The sequence below is a fragment of the Coturnix japonica genome, chromosome 1, assembly GCF_054131305.1.
Source record: "Coturnix japonica strain WE chromosome 1, WE-NBRP24, whole genome shotgun sequence".
Lineage (NCBI taxonomy): Eukaryota > Metazoa > Chordata > Aves > Galliformes > Phasianidae > Coturnix > Coturnix japonica.
In genome coordinates, this window is record NC_140663.1 from 170,364,127 (window position 1) to 170,379,841 (window position 15,715).

Consider the following 15,715-nt stretch of genomic DNA (forward strand, 5'->3'; position numbering starts at 1 on the left):
AGAAGATAATGTTATTATTGATAAACTTTGTGATGTTTTATGCTTTGTATTTTCAGAATATATTTAAATTTATCCCTCTGCTATTTGCAAGGTTTCTTCTGTCTCTTCTGTTTCTCATCTAATGGAATCAAAGTTCCTTGCCAGATTTCTGACTCACTGAAAAGCCTTTCACACATGCTGCCATGTAGTTGAGAACCTGCATTGTGTAACTTTGAGAGACTGCATTGTGTTAAGAATGCTCAGTTTATTAGATGGTCTTGTACAAGTTTGGATCTAATCATCCGGATGACTTGTTGACACTATAAATTTGTGATGAAATTTGAAGTTTACTGTAGCCAATTACTTTGTCATGCCAACAGTACAGGCTGTTTTTCTTTGTCAGGTTTCTCTAGAATTTGGGTATTTCTGTCCAACAAAATCAGGGGAGCTGAACCACATATATTATTTAAAATGGAGATCAACACTGTTACTGGTTTCACAGCATGACCAAGATATGATTCAGTCATACTAGCATTTTATATTGCTTATCTAATCGATCGTGCTTTCACTCTGTGGATTCTGGGCTGCAAATCTCCAACCTAATTCTCTAGGAATTCTCCTAGCAGTCTGTGCAAAGGAAAAGGATTTAACTCTCAAATTTCCTTCCGGTCTTTTGCCACTAGCTGTTTAAGTCTGGATGAATTACATAGTCTTCAGTCTTAATAAATGTCTAACCATCTTTCAGACTACTTCTTTTAGTTCCCACCATAAAGCATGTTTCATTTGAATCAAGAGAGTATTAGGGATCACTAAACCAAAGTGTATTGTATGCACAGTTTTGACAAAAACGTATTTCATTAGGTTTTCATGACTCTTTGTTTGATGAACTTCAAATAATAACTCATATGTATTCCAGAAATCATTATTTTGTTTATATATCTACATAGAAACTATTGTTTTAGATCTTTCTAACCTTACATACAGCATACCACATTTCAAACTCTTCCTTTCTATCTTAAAACTATAAGTAACAATGTGTAAGCCAAAGAAAATGAAGCAAATAACTTTTCTCTGAAAGGTAAGCCCTTCTTTCTACATGTTTCACCATCAAGATAAGAAACACATATTCTACTTTGATATCATTTGGGGTAGATTAATGACCATATGCAATTTATTGTATTTCTTTTTGTTCATAGACAAAAGAAAAGCATACTAAAAAATGCAGGTGATTGAATTTGAACCTGTTAAGGGAAAAGCTTAAAGAGACCCTAATTTCAAAAAGTATTGTGTACCTTGTAGGTAGAGGAGGAGTCTTCACAACTTTCTTTCAGTGAGAGCTGAGACACAAGAAATGGTGGTCTTCTCCTTTGGGTGTGATTTTAACTGGTGGGAACTGTGCTTCTTAAATAAGTGTTTTAGAAGAAGATAACTTCTGGTTCATTAGAGAATTAAGTAAACCTTTTATTTTATTCTCCCCATTTGTTCATTTCCTTCTACGTGATAATTATTGAATACCATATAGCTGCATCTCTCCTTCAAAAAATCTCTTGATTACATCAAAACATGGATGTTTCACTAAATTTTTATTTAGTCTTAGCAACTGTTGTTTCTACTGGGAGAAAACTGTTCTTAAATGTATTGTTTTGAAAATATGCATCTGTTTTTTCCTTGTAACAGAGCTGTGCTTACATCTTTTGCATGGTAAGCACAAAGCAACAAGTTGAAAACAGTCACACCTCAAAATCCCTTATCATAAATATACTCTAAACATATGGCAGCAGAACTAAGTTAGATTACAGGATCTTCCTTTGTGACATACATTTTAAGCATTTTTCTTTCCTGTATATGATATACAAAGATCCCTATGCATATTTCCATGTGAATAAGTTTTACAGAAGTGTGCTGGAGTGTGTTCTGCTTTACAGTGAATGTGCATGCTATTATTTCATTGGGTCTCTCCACGTGATGTAATGCAAGCTGCTAAAAGGCTTTTAATATAATTGTCAAGCATTTATAAGACATCTCTGATTGTATTTTTATAGGTTAGGCTTGATTGATAAAGCAGTTGTTGGAGATAACTTTGCAAGTATACAGTAAAATTCTTAGTATGTATAACCATTCTTTTTTCAAGTTGAGAAACATATTCAGGCCTGAGGAACACTGTGGTCTGAGAGCAGAAATTAGAAGGAGCTGTCAACATCAAGATATAGAATGACTTACTCTATTTTCCAGTGCTGCAAAGACAACTGCACCCATCTTTCATCCAGCATTTTCATTACTTCAGACCAGGCATCACTTACAGTTGTGAAAACAAGCATGTTGTCTTGTTTTCTGAACCTGTCTTCACTACTCACACATCTGTTCTACTGCCTGACTTCTTCATATTAGTCCTGATCTAAGTGAGCTCAAATCTCCACTTGAGATATCTCCATCTATCCAAAGTGTCTTTGGGACAGTCTCTGTTTTTGTTTGCCAAAGCATGTAAACATGTCTCTGTCCAACCTATACTACAATGTATTGAGTAAGATTTAAGATTTTTTAAGAGTTTTTAAATTCTTAAAAAGGTCTGAGATAAAAAATAAATCACTCTTATCTAAATATCTCTTCTGTCTCTTTGCTTTCACTGCCTTTTGACTGAAAGGTCAAGAAGAGATGGAGGAATTCACATATGAGTATAACAAAGTCAGTCTGAGAAAAGCCATTGCTAACTATGTATGTGGGTCTGAGATTCATCAGGAATTAAGAGTTTTTCTAGGATTCTGGAAGCTGCTATTATGGGTATTAATCACAAGCAGACTTTAGTGTCTAATTTGGTCAGTGATAGGAGGGTTCTTCAGATGCAGAAAATACACAGTTTTAAAACCCATGGATTTTCACGTTATATGCAGATGAAGAGCAGATGCTTGTGTTGACTGAAGGATGAGGATAGGCAGGATAAAGCATGGATTGATAGTTAATCATTTAAAACATCCAGATGGCTAATTTATTGTAGATGAATTCAGGCTTTAGAAGATAATCACGTCACCTCATTTTAGGTATGTATAATTAGATACCAAAATTAGAAAGCTGGTCTTTCTATGTTCCTTCTGCAGCCAAGGGGAAGACAGTGGTCTTCTAGAAGATGAATCAAATTATATTTGTATTCTGAATTCTAGGGAAGTCTGCTATTTTCTGCTGACTTTAGAGGATATGTAGATGATTATTCCCATATCTGAGGTGATTAGACTATATGAAATCACTGTTCTTCCAGGTTAGAAAGACTTGCACATATCTGAGGACAGCCTCAGGATTGAGATCCAGAAGAATATAAATGGATCAGCTTCTTTAGAGTTTGGTCTGAACATGCATGACTACCATATGCAATCCAGCAGAAAGCAGTATTTGTTAATCTGAGATGCTTCAGACTTTCAAATTTTTCCTTGGTAAGTTCTGCAGAGATTCCTAGAAGATGAAGTAGTTAACAAATATATAATGCAAAATAAATAAATAAATATAAATAAAAATCAATTAATGGGTACAACACAAATAATTTTGCTTTTCTGTCAGGTGCAAAGGCTAAATCTGCCTACAGGCAGTTTTAATTGGCATGCATAGAAATCATGAAATAGATAAACCACACAGATGACCTTGACAGCATGAAACAGGGCTAGATTAACATAAAGATGCCCTTTGTTTTCTACTCAAGGAAATACTGATGAAAGAAATATTATGTGCACATATACCTATTCAACATCCTTCACAGATTATACTGGGGAAAAATTATGGTTGTTACAGCCCATGGAAAAAAAAAATAAAAATCTTTACATTTACCATGTCAGAGTAACAAAAGAGTACAGGACTGTGCTAGCAAAAAAACAACAAATCTTTCAGAAGAATTTTCATTACATTGCCAAAAATCAAAGCGGTAATAATGTTTGATTTATACCTTTGGTTTTAGATTTTGGGAGTTGAAACTCATTTCTTTCATCCTGTTCTGAGTAAGTCTGGTGTGTGTGATCCTTTTCCATTGTCTCCAAAAGTATAAAGACCTGAAGTAGCTGCCAAAGTAATATGTTGATTCTGTCTGAAATCAGCCTCATGTTAGACCACTACCTACTGCTGTCAGAGACTGAACTGGGTGTAATGCACTGCCAGTGATAAACACTGCCACTTGATAAGTCTTATGTGCAACCTTTAGAGACATTAAAAGAAGGAGCAGGACCTTTGAGCGGTCATTAAACTGATGTGGGGCTTTGGTGTGGGGTTCATTTGTTTATTTGTTTAATCTGACTTTGGTCATGCCAAATTCAAAACATGGCAAAAATTCAGTTTTTGGAGGGGTTAATGAGGTTGAAATACTTTCTTGACAAACTGAATGTATGAAGACATATGAAAGATACACGTGACCGTAGTTTCAAATTTCAACTTCACATTATGACTGTACACTTAAAGTGATGATACAGCTTTTGTGAAGTTGATCTGAAGACTTCACACAGTAAATATATTAATGTTTTGAAGACAGATATTTTTTTCTGATTGTCCTAGTGATTTTTCTTGAATAACTGTGATCATTCTGCATAGTTTATAATAACATGAAGAACATCAACAACAGCCCTGATATCTAACACAACTAATGGCTTATCTTTCCAGGTTCGACCTTACCTACAGCAACCTGATCAGTTATATTACCAAGATACCTCATCTGGTCATTCAGCTGACTTACACTCCAAAGCAAAGGCACACATCTTCAAAACTCAAGTTTATGGGCAGGCTATACTGGAAGAGTATTGGTCCAGCACTGAATAATCCTTATTGCTTTATAGTGGTGAATAATGGGGGAACATATAATAATAAAATTAAAAATAAAAGGAACATATATACATTTTAAGGATAGGAACAGAAAATTCAAAATATATATCTTGAAATTAATGTAATTTAGTATGTAGAAGAGAGCACACCAATATAATTTCTCACAGAAAAAAAAAAAATCTATAAGAGAACAATTAATTTGTGAAGCATGGCTACAACTTAGCCACCGATACTCAAACTTTTACCTTCAAGCTACCATAACTCCACATGACTGAAGTCACAGTTCACCTTTTCAGCCTTCTAAGGTGCAGTCATCAGCATTCTCACAGTAAGTATAATTGTCTTTTTATAGTTATACATCTATAGCAATGTAAGACGACAGCTTGTGCTGGTTAAATGGAACCCTGCAGTGCTGTTTCCTGATAACACAGAAGATTACGAATGGCACCTGCACAACCCTGGGATTATAAAGGCGAGGATAAAAAAAAAAAAAAAAGAAAAAGAATGCCTTGGGGAAAAGAGGATAATCTATATTTAGTCAGTTTGTGACAAGAATAACAGAACGTCTGCTGGGAAAGAGCAGAATAGGACCTCAGGCAAACTTACTTTCTCCAGCTAGATTTAAGTGGCGCACCACAGTGTGATGACCTTGGCATCAGAACAAGCCCAGAGGTGAAGTTTCTCCTTCAGGTGCTAATTAAGCTGTATGTAAACAGCTCCACTGTGTGATAGTCCAGGTTTGCTTCCTTCCTGTTGTGTCTTCCTCAGACATCCAACATCACTGACAATCCCTATATTCTAACTGCTCTATGTCTTTCATATAGTTTCAGACCTAGTTTTCTCTGCTCTCATAAGATTTCATCATATCTTTTTCTTATGACGTCACTCACTCCATCTTAAAAACTCTACATGAGTCATAAGTATACGTATCTTCTTTCCGAGACACTTGACTAGATCATTTCCTAACATCATCTTCTAAGTTTCCAGTTTCAACAGCTTCTAAAATTTCTTAGTCTTGCTTTTAACCCTCTGCTGCATCAAATGTACATTCTTCATATTCTCCTTTGGGACAGATATAATCTGTTTCTGCATACACTTTTTCATTTCTTCTTCAGTAGTCTTTTTTACAAACAAAGGGCTTCACAATTTTCTTGGCCTTTGATTTGAAAGGAGCTCTCACAGAGCAGTATTTAAGTATTTATGTCTATATATGAGCTTAGTCATCTTCATCCTTAAGAAAATTCCAACTACAACTTAAATTTGAATGTTTAAATAAGAAAACTTCTTAAGTTGTAATGAAAAAGACCCAGCAACTTAGTGTATGCATGATTTCCGTGGAACTGTAATGTTAATGTTATGCTCTCTCATCTCGTCCGACAAAATACAAAAAGTTTTCTGCCTCTTGCTTACTTTCTAAGCCCCTCATTGTCAAAACACTCTCATGTTGAGCAACATCTTAACAAATAAAAGCACTCAGTACACTTGATTTCTTGTTCCGAGTCCAGAGGTGAGTGAATCCTACTCAACACTTAAGAGGCATTCCTCAGCCATGATTTGTAAATGACGGATCTTAAAATACCTCCATTTTCTAGTGCTTCCCGTTAAGCACGTACCTTCTTTTTAGATCTGCCTTGTGAAACATCAAGTCCTGGACCTTTCACATTTCATTACAGGGCTAATAGAGATGATGACAACTACCTTGTGTTCGCTGTATGGTCAATTGAGTGAGATGTGTATACTCAGATAATGACTCAGATCTTACTAGGAATGACACTTTCTCTGAAGATACCACACTCTTGCATTTTCTACAGCAAAATATTATGGCTTTCTTAGGTACTTAAAATTTTTGTGACTTACCTAGGTCTTGTCTGTTTCTAAAGTCATGTAAATGTAAGTACAGACTGTCTGATTTTTTATTTCTACATTTTTTACTAGGTCTGTTTCATTGCTAATTATTGAAATCACGATCTCCTGAAAAATCTCATTCAGGACAGTTTTCATACTTTCCTATTACAGAGAGAGAGTTTGTGAGATAACAGCAGAGCAGAAATGAATGCAAGTGACAGCATGACAGCAAAGAGCAAACTGTCCTTTTCTAAATATCTGGGAAGGAATTCTGTTATAAGACAGAGAGAAGCCTATCAAAATATGTGTTGGGTTTTTTTGTTTGTTTTGTGTTTTTGTTGTTGTTGTTGTTGTTGTTTGTTTTGTTTTGTTTTCTAATGAGCATGTACTACAATTTCATATCATAGTTTACGTTCAATATTTATTTATTTGAAAATTGGTAAAAAAATTGGTAGTTTATGTGCAGAATCAAATTATTCCTCTCATGTCAAGTAGGGTAATTTTGTCAGACTCACTTTGCTGCTAACATGCATGTCATGCTGTTATATATAAGCTGATGGAATGCATGACATAACTAGACTTGCTCTTATTCATAGGGATCATTTTTTCCCTTTGAGGAAAAAAGGAAGAAAGTTAGTTCTGTCTTTGGAGTGGTTTTGAATTGTTAAGGAAAAATGATACCTTGGCAGTAAGGTAACCCCTAAGGAAATCTGGGAGTTCTCAAGGAGGTCGACAATGATATAACTGCTTATGTTACAGTAGAGACCTAATTCTTCCCATCAGATCTGGAATATGGCCATCTATGTGCCACCGAAGTGTACTGAAATGAAATAGAATGAAAGTCTGATTTGCTGTCCATATACAACATTTCTCATTCCCAAAGTCCTGTTTTCTGAATTATTTCCTTGTTAATGTGTCATTAACCCAGCTATAGAACAAAGGGTGAAAAGGCTGTTTTTGTCCCACTCGCTGCACTCACTCGGTCAGCTGCTCATAGACACATACACACATGCACACATGGATGTACTGTTGCACAGTGATGGCTGTAAACACCAGCAAATGAAAGCAATTGGAAGCACTTTTGAATCATAAAGGTAGCACTTTCCTTGTGCACAGGTTAGAATGTTACAGAACAATAGTCACTCCAAGTGGCACAATTAAGTAGCATGGAGACAAGGAGGTCAAAACCAAATGAGTTCAGTTCACAGCCAACGAAAATTGCTGTAATTCTTCAGCAAAGCATGTAATTGGAATCACACACGTTGACAGTTTTAACATTTTTACCTCACTCCCTACACCAAGATAAAAGCCTCCACAATGCCTTATTTATCTCAAGTGCCTGCAGTAATAACTCCTAATTCCAGAGATGGCCACTGATGCACAAACCACTAGAACAGGCAGCGCCACCACCTTGTTCAGTGTGAGCTATAATGAGGGGTGTTGCCAAGGAAGTCTGATTCCAGACATGAATTTACTCTGAGTATTGCCTGTTACAACTCATGTAAGACTCCATATCTGATGTGGGAACAACTGTGCACTCCTCAGTCTTATCTTGTTTTAGGTAGTCTACCCTTGCAACTGTAAGTACAGGACATGAGCACCCTACAGAAGGAATTCATTCAGTATTGGAACAGGATCTCAAGGGAATTCAAAGAGAACAGCTTGGATTTCGGCTGACAAGAGCTTCTGTAAACTCTATCAGAATGTAAAAATGATCTCCACATGAGTTGACGCATGAGGCACCACTAATACATTGATGCCAGTTGATTGTCTCACTAGGGATGAGTCTGAGGATAAGAGATGAGTGGTAGACTGGTAGGATGAATGTTTGCTCAGAAAAAGAAATACAAAACAAAAAGCAAACACATGCACATGCACTTAAATAAAATAATATAAAATAAAATCAGCAAAAGAGATGTGTTTGACCCAAGAAGGCAATACTGAGGATCAGAGAAGACCTCAAAAGTGTATTTCCATACCAGCCAGATTAGGACTCTTACCTGAAACTCTCTAATACAAAGATATTTTAAGAAACATTGCATGGGGGGACAACAGATTCAAGTAGCTGTTGGTAGAGGCTAAATATTTAAGAATAAGACAGCTAAAGAAAGCTGTTTTAAGTTTTGTTAAGTGCTCAGTTCTGATGCAATAACCTAGATCTCAGGATAATTCCTTTGTATTTTTACACATACAGAAATTGAGGAAATGGATAAAAGATTTAAACTGATAACAGACTAAGAAGATCATGTGATGATTCTTGTAATTACTCTAGTGGTTGAGCAAAAAACATTGAAGCAGATTTGTTCCTACCACTTTCCTTCTCATTCTGACAAGGAATATCTTCTGGTTTGAGAGCTATTGTGGATGGAGCACAAAACCAGTGTGTGCATGAAGGCATGAAGTATTGTACACCCTTTGTTGAGAACCTGCAATGTAAAACTGCTCTGAGATGATGATGAAACTCTTCCAGAGTGCTTACATTTATATGGCTATGAGGCCTTCAAGTTCCACTTACAAGAAAATGTAGTCACTGGATCTTACTAAGAAAAAAAATTACAGCATATATCCCATATATCAAAGAGTACAACCAAGTCCAGATACTAAGAGCCTATAAATCAGGCACAAGTCTATACAGGGGAGGAACTTGTACTCCTGGGCTTTGTAAGTCTCAGTAGGCTGGAAATAAATATATAAACACCTGTTCTAAACACTGATTAAGGAGATACTTGTTTAAAAATGCTAAATCAATTCTATATGAAGATCAACCTTATGTAGATTCTTTTTCAGAGAGATTAAAATAAGCAGGTCTCATCTTCCAGCAGAAATGCATGACTGAACTGTCAAATATTATTTAATAAGAGGATTATATTGGATTTTATTTTACTTAAGACTGCTTTATAGAGAGCAATTTATCTCAGTTTTTTGCAGACTCCTTGCTTTTGGGATATTGGTTTGGATTTGGCATTAGTCTTAATTGGTGCAGGTTTAATTATTTCACTTGAGTCTTTTATTGTTAAGTCCTCCATATATCATATAATTTTGTATAAGTAACAGGCTCCATGCATGCTATAATCCATCTACTGAGATGGCAGGCAGGGAAATAAAGGCCTGTTTTCTGGCCTCAGACACTTGAGGTGTGTAAGTTGAACATATAGATTTGGTAGCAGCAGACTTACAGGACCAAAGTGCCTGGTTTATTTTCTGTTTAATTGTCTTTCTATTGATTTTCAGAATATATCAATATGCTATCCCCACAAGAGACAGCTGGAAAATCAATCAGTCGCAAGAAGTTGGCTATGTTTAATAAAATAAAATAATAAATTTTTTTTAAAAAAGAAATAAAAAATTAAAAAAAAAAAGAAAAGAAAAACACCCATCAAAATAATTAACCATAATAATACAAAAGGAAAATGGGACAAAAGAAGCTTCAGTTATGTAATTCATCTCAGGAGATGTATGCAGTGGACATTAGCAGATATTTTCAGTTTAGATCAAGTTCTGTGACAGGCAGTTACAGAACTGGATCTTGGAAAGACTGTGTAAGGTGAAGTTTTGGGGGGGCATTTTAGGACAGCACAAAACTGTGTTACAATACAGTAATTTGCTTCTGCAGTTGGGATCGATTAAGTTTACAGCTAGTTGGTGAATAAGAGGTAGACACAAGAGAAGTAGTTAGAGAGTGGAATGCAGTAAATAGTGAGGATGACTGGGGCTGAGGTGAAAATTAATTTGCCCCTGGGAAAATGCTTCTGGACTCCTGTGAAAAAGCATCCAAAAGAAGGTAAAATTGGTCATTGCCTTCTGTGTCAGTAAAAGTGCCTGAGATAACACTTGAAGAGCTAGAAGGAGGAGCTAAACTCAGCGCTTAAGAACTCCTGTTTTCAAAGAATAGATGAAAACCATCTGCTTGTGAAATCTGTTTGCTCTCCCTAATAAGGCTGAACTACCTGCTCAGCTAATTGTGGAAGTAGCTCGTGCATATTCCCTAACGGCAGCTTAATAAAGCCAAGGACACAACTAAGTTAAACATATTTTAACTTAGAGGAAACAAATTCAGATTAATTTTGATTAATTCTATGGCATTATGCTTTGCCTGTCTGAATTTTGGTTACCAGAACTTCAAAGAATTTCAGGTAGCATTAGAACAAATTCATCACTGCTACTCAGAGATTTGACCTTTCATATATATATTTAAAAATCTGTATCCTTGGCCTAAGAAATAAATGTTATACAAATTAAGGTAGTTCATTTCCTCTGCGGTTGCCAGATTTTGAGACACTGAGCTGCATAGAAACCGAATGGACAAAACTCTGAGCCCTCAGATCTCAGGAGCATTACTCCCCTGTACATGAGCTGATAAAAGATGTGTGTGCTGAATAGCAGCCCAATGTCTCTGTCTACCAGGCTCTCCCAATTATAGATCAGGGGCTGTGAAAGTTGCAGTGCCTTGAAATGAGCTATTCAGATAGACATAGCAATGGAGGCCATTTGGAGTGAAAAACAATGCAAAGGTTAGGCAAGACAAGAGGATCTGCCTCTTGCCACTCTTGCCTTCTGCGTCATTCAAAGTAGAATTCAAAGTAGAGGAGTTATAAAGATTGCCTTTTTGTTGTTGTTTACTTTTGGTTTTTAGTTCTTCCTGTCCTCCTTTTTGTCAATTGGCAATAACTGAAACTACTGTCCAAGCTGAAACTATTTTGCCTCTGACAGTAATTAGTGAGTAATCTCCCTGTCCTTATCTGAATCCTTAGCTTTTTAACAATATTTTCTTACTTGACATGCTTTGGAGAGTGAGTGAGAAAACAGCTTGGTGAACACCTGATAGCCAGCCACTTGTAACCCATCACAGCATGATAGGTGATTGGGAAATTAACCACAAAGAATGAGATCCAAATGAGCTGACACAACATGAAAAAAAAAATAATATTACAGCTTTCAAAGAAATAACCACATTTTTATGCAGACAGACTCTGGGTAACTCTCACGAAAACGAGGTCAATCTTTTTCTCAGTTACATGATTGATTTTGATAATGCATGACTTCAGTTGTGAGACTTATACCCTGGTGAACAGTTACTGTTACATAATGATATGATGTCTGAGAGCAACGTGCACCTTGCTGTCACGCTGAATGCTGAAGAAATACTGATTTAGCCCTTGTCTGTTTCTGTGGCAGTTACTCGTTCTTTGGTTGTAAGAAAACTGATCTACAGTGTATGAATTCCTCTGTGCATGGAAGTTGGCCCTTCCCAACTAGATGATAGGATGGGAGATGTGATGTAAAATAAGACAACAAAGGCACTGAGAGACCAGTGACATTTCTGGTGATAATGCCCTGGTTATGCTGAAACACAAAAGGAAATATATTGTAAAATAGCAATAAACCAAGAATTTATTGCTAGAATAACTGAAATCTTAGTAGTCTAATCCAGGTGCTATTATTTGTTCAAATCTAATTATGACAGAAAGAATATGCTGTACAAAAAATATTTCATTAATTAATAATAATAATAAACTTTGAACTGCTACACAAAACATTTTCTGAATTTTCCCATTTTCCCTCTTGTTATGGCCCTCCTACTTTCCAGGAGTCAGTAGTTTCATTTTAGGGGTGAAGCAAAGATCTTATGGTTAGTTACTGGCACCTGGACTCCTTCACCAGAAGGAATAGGGTGTTCATGTTTCTTGTCTATGTTTCCTCTTGTTGACACTTTTGTTAGCATACTGTTACACTTTGTTCTTTTTACATTTGTCTGCAGTTTCACATAACATCTGAATTTACTATTTGATGCATTTTAGATGCATGAGATAGTATTTTCTCTTATCTCTGACACTTTTTTTTGTTTTGGTTTGGTTTGGTTTTTTTGCCCAGCTCCATGACTGCATTTCTTTAGTGACCATCTGTGCATTTACAGCTGTGGTGTCCACATGAACAGCTTGCGCCCCATCATCTACTTTTATCCAACACCCGCACTCATCTGCACAGCAGCCTGTTTCCATTTTTCAAGATCTGTATTTCTCTGTGGAACACCTTTGTGTAATAGTCAGAAATACCATATTTTACAAAGAATTATTATTTGCCTGAGGGAACAGCATGGAGCTGTCAAGGGAGGGGCAGCTGTGGGTGAAGAAAAGGCTCTGCACCAGAGGGTGGTGGGCATGGAACAGCTTGCACAGGGCAGTGGGCATGACCCTGAGCTACCTGGAGCTCAGTGAGCTTTTGATCTGATTTTTGAGTTGTCCTGTGCAGAACCATGAGTTGGACTCAATGATCCTTGCAGGTACCTTTCAAAATGGGATATATTTTATGATTCTAAGATTCTAATTCTAGCAGGTTCCAAAATTTTCTTTGCAAAAAAGTCTCTAATCCCAGATGTTCCCAGCTCATATGAAGGCTTGGCTTTCTGTAAGGAAATATGTTGATAAACTCCATTCAGGAAAACCAGACCAGCTTCTTTAACACATGCCAAGTACCAGTGTTAGAAACCAAGCTGAATCTTTTGCAGAGATTACCAATCATAGCTTTCCATAACTAAAATAATAGGACAGCAATATATTAGGTCATATCTGTTCAAGAGGATATGACACACACAATGCTAGCATATGTGCTTTCAGCTAATGATAGCAGTTGACATGCATTATAGTGACTTTATGGTATATTTATCACAAGAAGCATTGTCTAATGAACGAGTGGTAAATGAGACTCCATTAAGCATAAAAAATGCCATTTAAAACAATTAGATCATTATTTTAACAAGGTATTATCTACTGCAAAGGAATTAAGGCAAATAAAGAGGTTCTTTAAAACCAGATAACTGCTTCTGCATAAGGCTTTAAATAAATACATAAATAGATAAATAAATACATAAACAAAAAAACAGACATAGAAAAAAATATATATATATATTGTCCTATTAGTGTTGTTTGCTGGTTTGGAAAGAAGCAATTTGTATTGGCAAGCTGAATGCTTTGACTTCTAATGCTGGTGGTGAAGTAGACTGCCAGTCATTAATGAACTGTTTGGTTACTCGTTTTGCTCTAGCACTGTGGCTAAATTAGCACTGGGCTAAAAATCATTGTATCACATAGTTTCAATGATGAATATCCATTCAGTTGCCTTACATTCTGAGTCCTTTATTACATGACTGTTGGTGCCTTAGTATGGGAGGAAAAGACAATCCAGTGCTGAAGATATTAGATGGAAGCCTGTGAAAGCTGACATTTCAGGTCCCATATAATGTAGCATGGGACAGAGAGGTGTCTTAAGGATTATGTAAGAGAGCTATTTAGATTCCTAAAGAGATTGATAATTGCCTGATAGAATCTTTAAAAGCAATTGAGTCATGAAAAGTTAAAAGTAAGATTGAACTTCCACAGCATATCTGCTTCCCTAGGTACTTATCTAATCAGAGCAATGAAAGATTTCCAATCAAAAGAATTAGAAAGAAAATTATGACCGTGAGTACTTATATTGAACTTCTTCTGATTTATCTACAGACTAATAATTATAGATCTAATCCAGAGTTCATAGAATTCAATGAAATACTTTTTACTGAGTTAATAGACTTTATATCAGGTTTTTGTAATTATAGTAAGTCATTCTGAAAGAATAATTCATCTCACTGAATTATAATGTATTTGTGGGTAATATACTAATAGAAATTGGGCACAATTTATAAAGCATTTTCTATAAATTATTCACCCAATTATATTGCATCTAGATAGGCAGATAGAGGAATTATGCATTAATAATTATGTATCCCATATAACCATTGGCAATATGATGAAAAAGATTTATCACGAAGGATCTGTCCATCAGTAGAAAGATTCACTGTGAAGTATTTCAAAGAGTCCTATTTGACTTCAAGTCACTGACTAATAAACAAAGAATGGCTGGAGGCTGGCACTTGTCGAAAATCAAGATCAGTGAGGGAAATACTGTGTGGCAGAAGTGGTGTTTTTAATACATTCCTCTGCTCTTAGCTCCTTTTGCAAGGGCTATGTCAGTGTGATTATGCTTTTAGGAGATGGAGAGTGGGAAGAGATCAATGGAGAATATTTAGGCATAGGACCCAGCCCTGAAGTAATCTATTCTCATGATTTCCCATAGGGAAATTGTAAACTAAATGATGCCATGGATTAAATTCTGCTTAAAAATAATGAGTGCAAAATTTCATCCTTTCATCAGTCTCTGTATCTTCCCTGTGAACTTAGGATACTTGTCATTTCCCTACATCCAGCTTGACCTCAATTAAGAAAAAGATTGCTTAGTATCAGTTATACCCAACACATAAAATGAATTTCTACCTGACTGAAGAGAGAGAGCAGTTCATTGTAAATCTAGGACTGAATCCTGCCTTCCTTTTATTTCATGCTTTGCTGTGCACACAGTTCAGTGTGTGTGCATGGCTGTGTGCAGTACTACATCCATCTTTATTGCTCAGCGCATATACATGGTTCTGTGCATATTCATGCACTGTGTAAATACTCAGCATCATGCATTCATGGCTTTGTCAGAGTTCCTGGCTCTGTACATGTGCCTCTATGTGTGTATGGCTCTGTGTGCTAAAGGATGAAGGACGAAGGGGGATGTCTTCATATTGTGGACATTTGTGCAAAATAAAAACTTTGTTTCTTTATTTCCAAGAAGAACGCAGTGTCATTTCAGCTTACCCAACTAAAGTGACCTAAAGAGTTATCTATAAATAGACACAAGATAGCTCTGTCTTCATGCTGCATTAAGTCTCAGCAGAAACACATTCTGTTATAGAATTTAATATTGTGGTAAGAAGGCTCTTAGAGTATGGTGTATGGACTGTTTTATTGTAGTTGCTTCACATAATACCATGAATATAACTCCCAATCATCACTCCCAGAATTGTGTAGCTACTCACTGCTGTTTTCCATCTTGGATAGTGCCATCTCTGAATGTGTGTGAACAGATGTCTGGAAAGTTAAAACAATTAAAATGGAAATTCAGAAGTTTCACTGTGGATATTTGAAATGAAAATAAATAAATAAACAAATGGCTTCTGTTGTAACACTTTTTGCTTCTATTTTCATACCTGTAGAATTGTGTGTATATTTGTGCATATAAGTTTGTA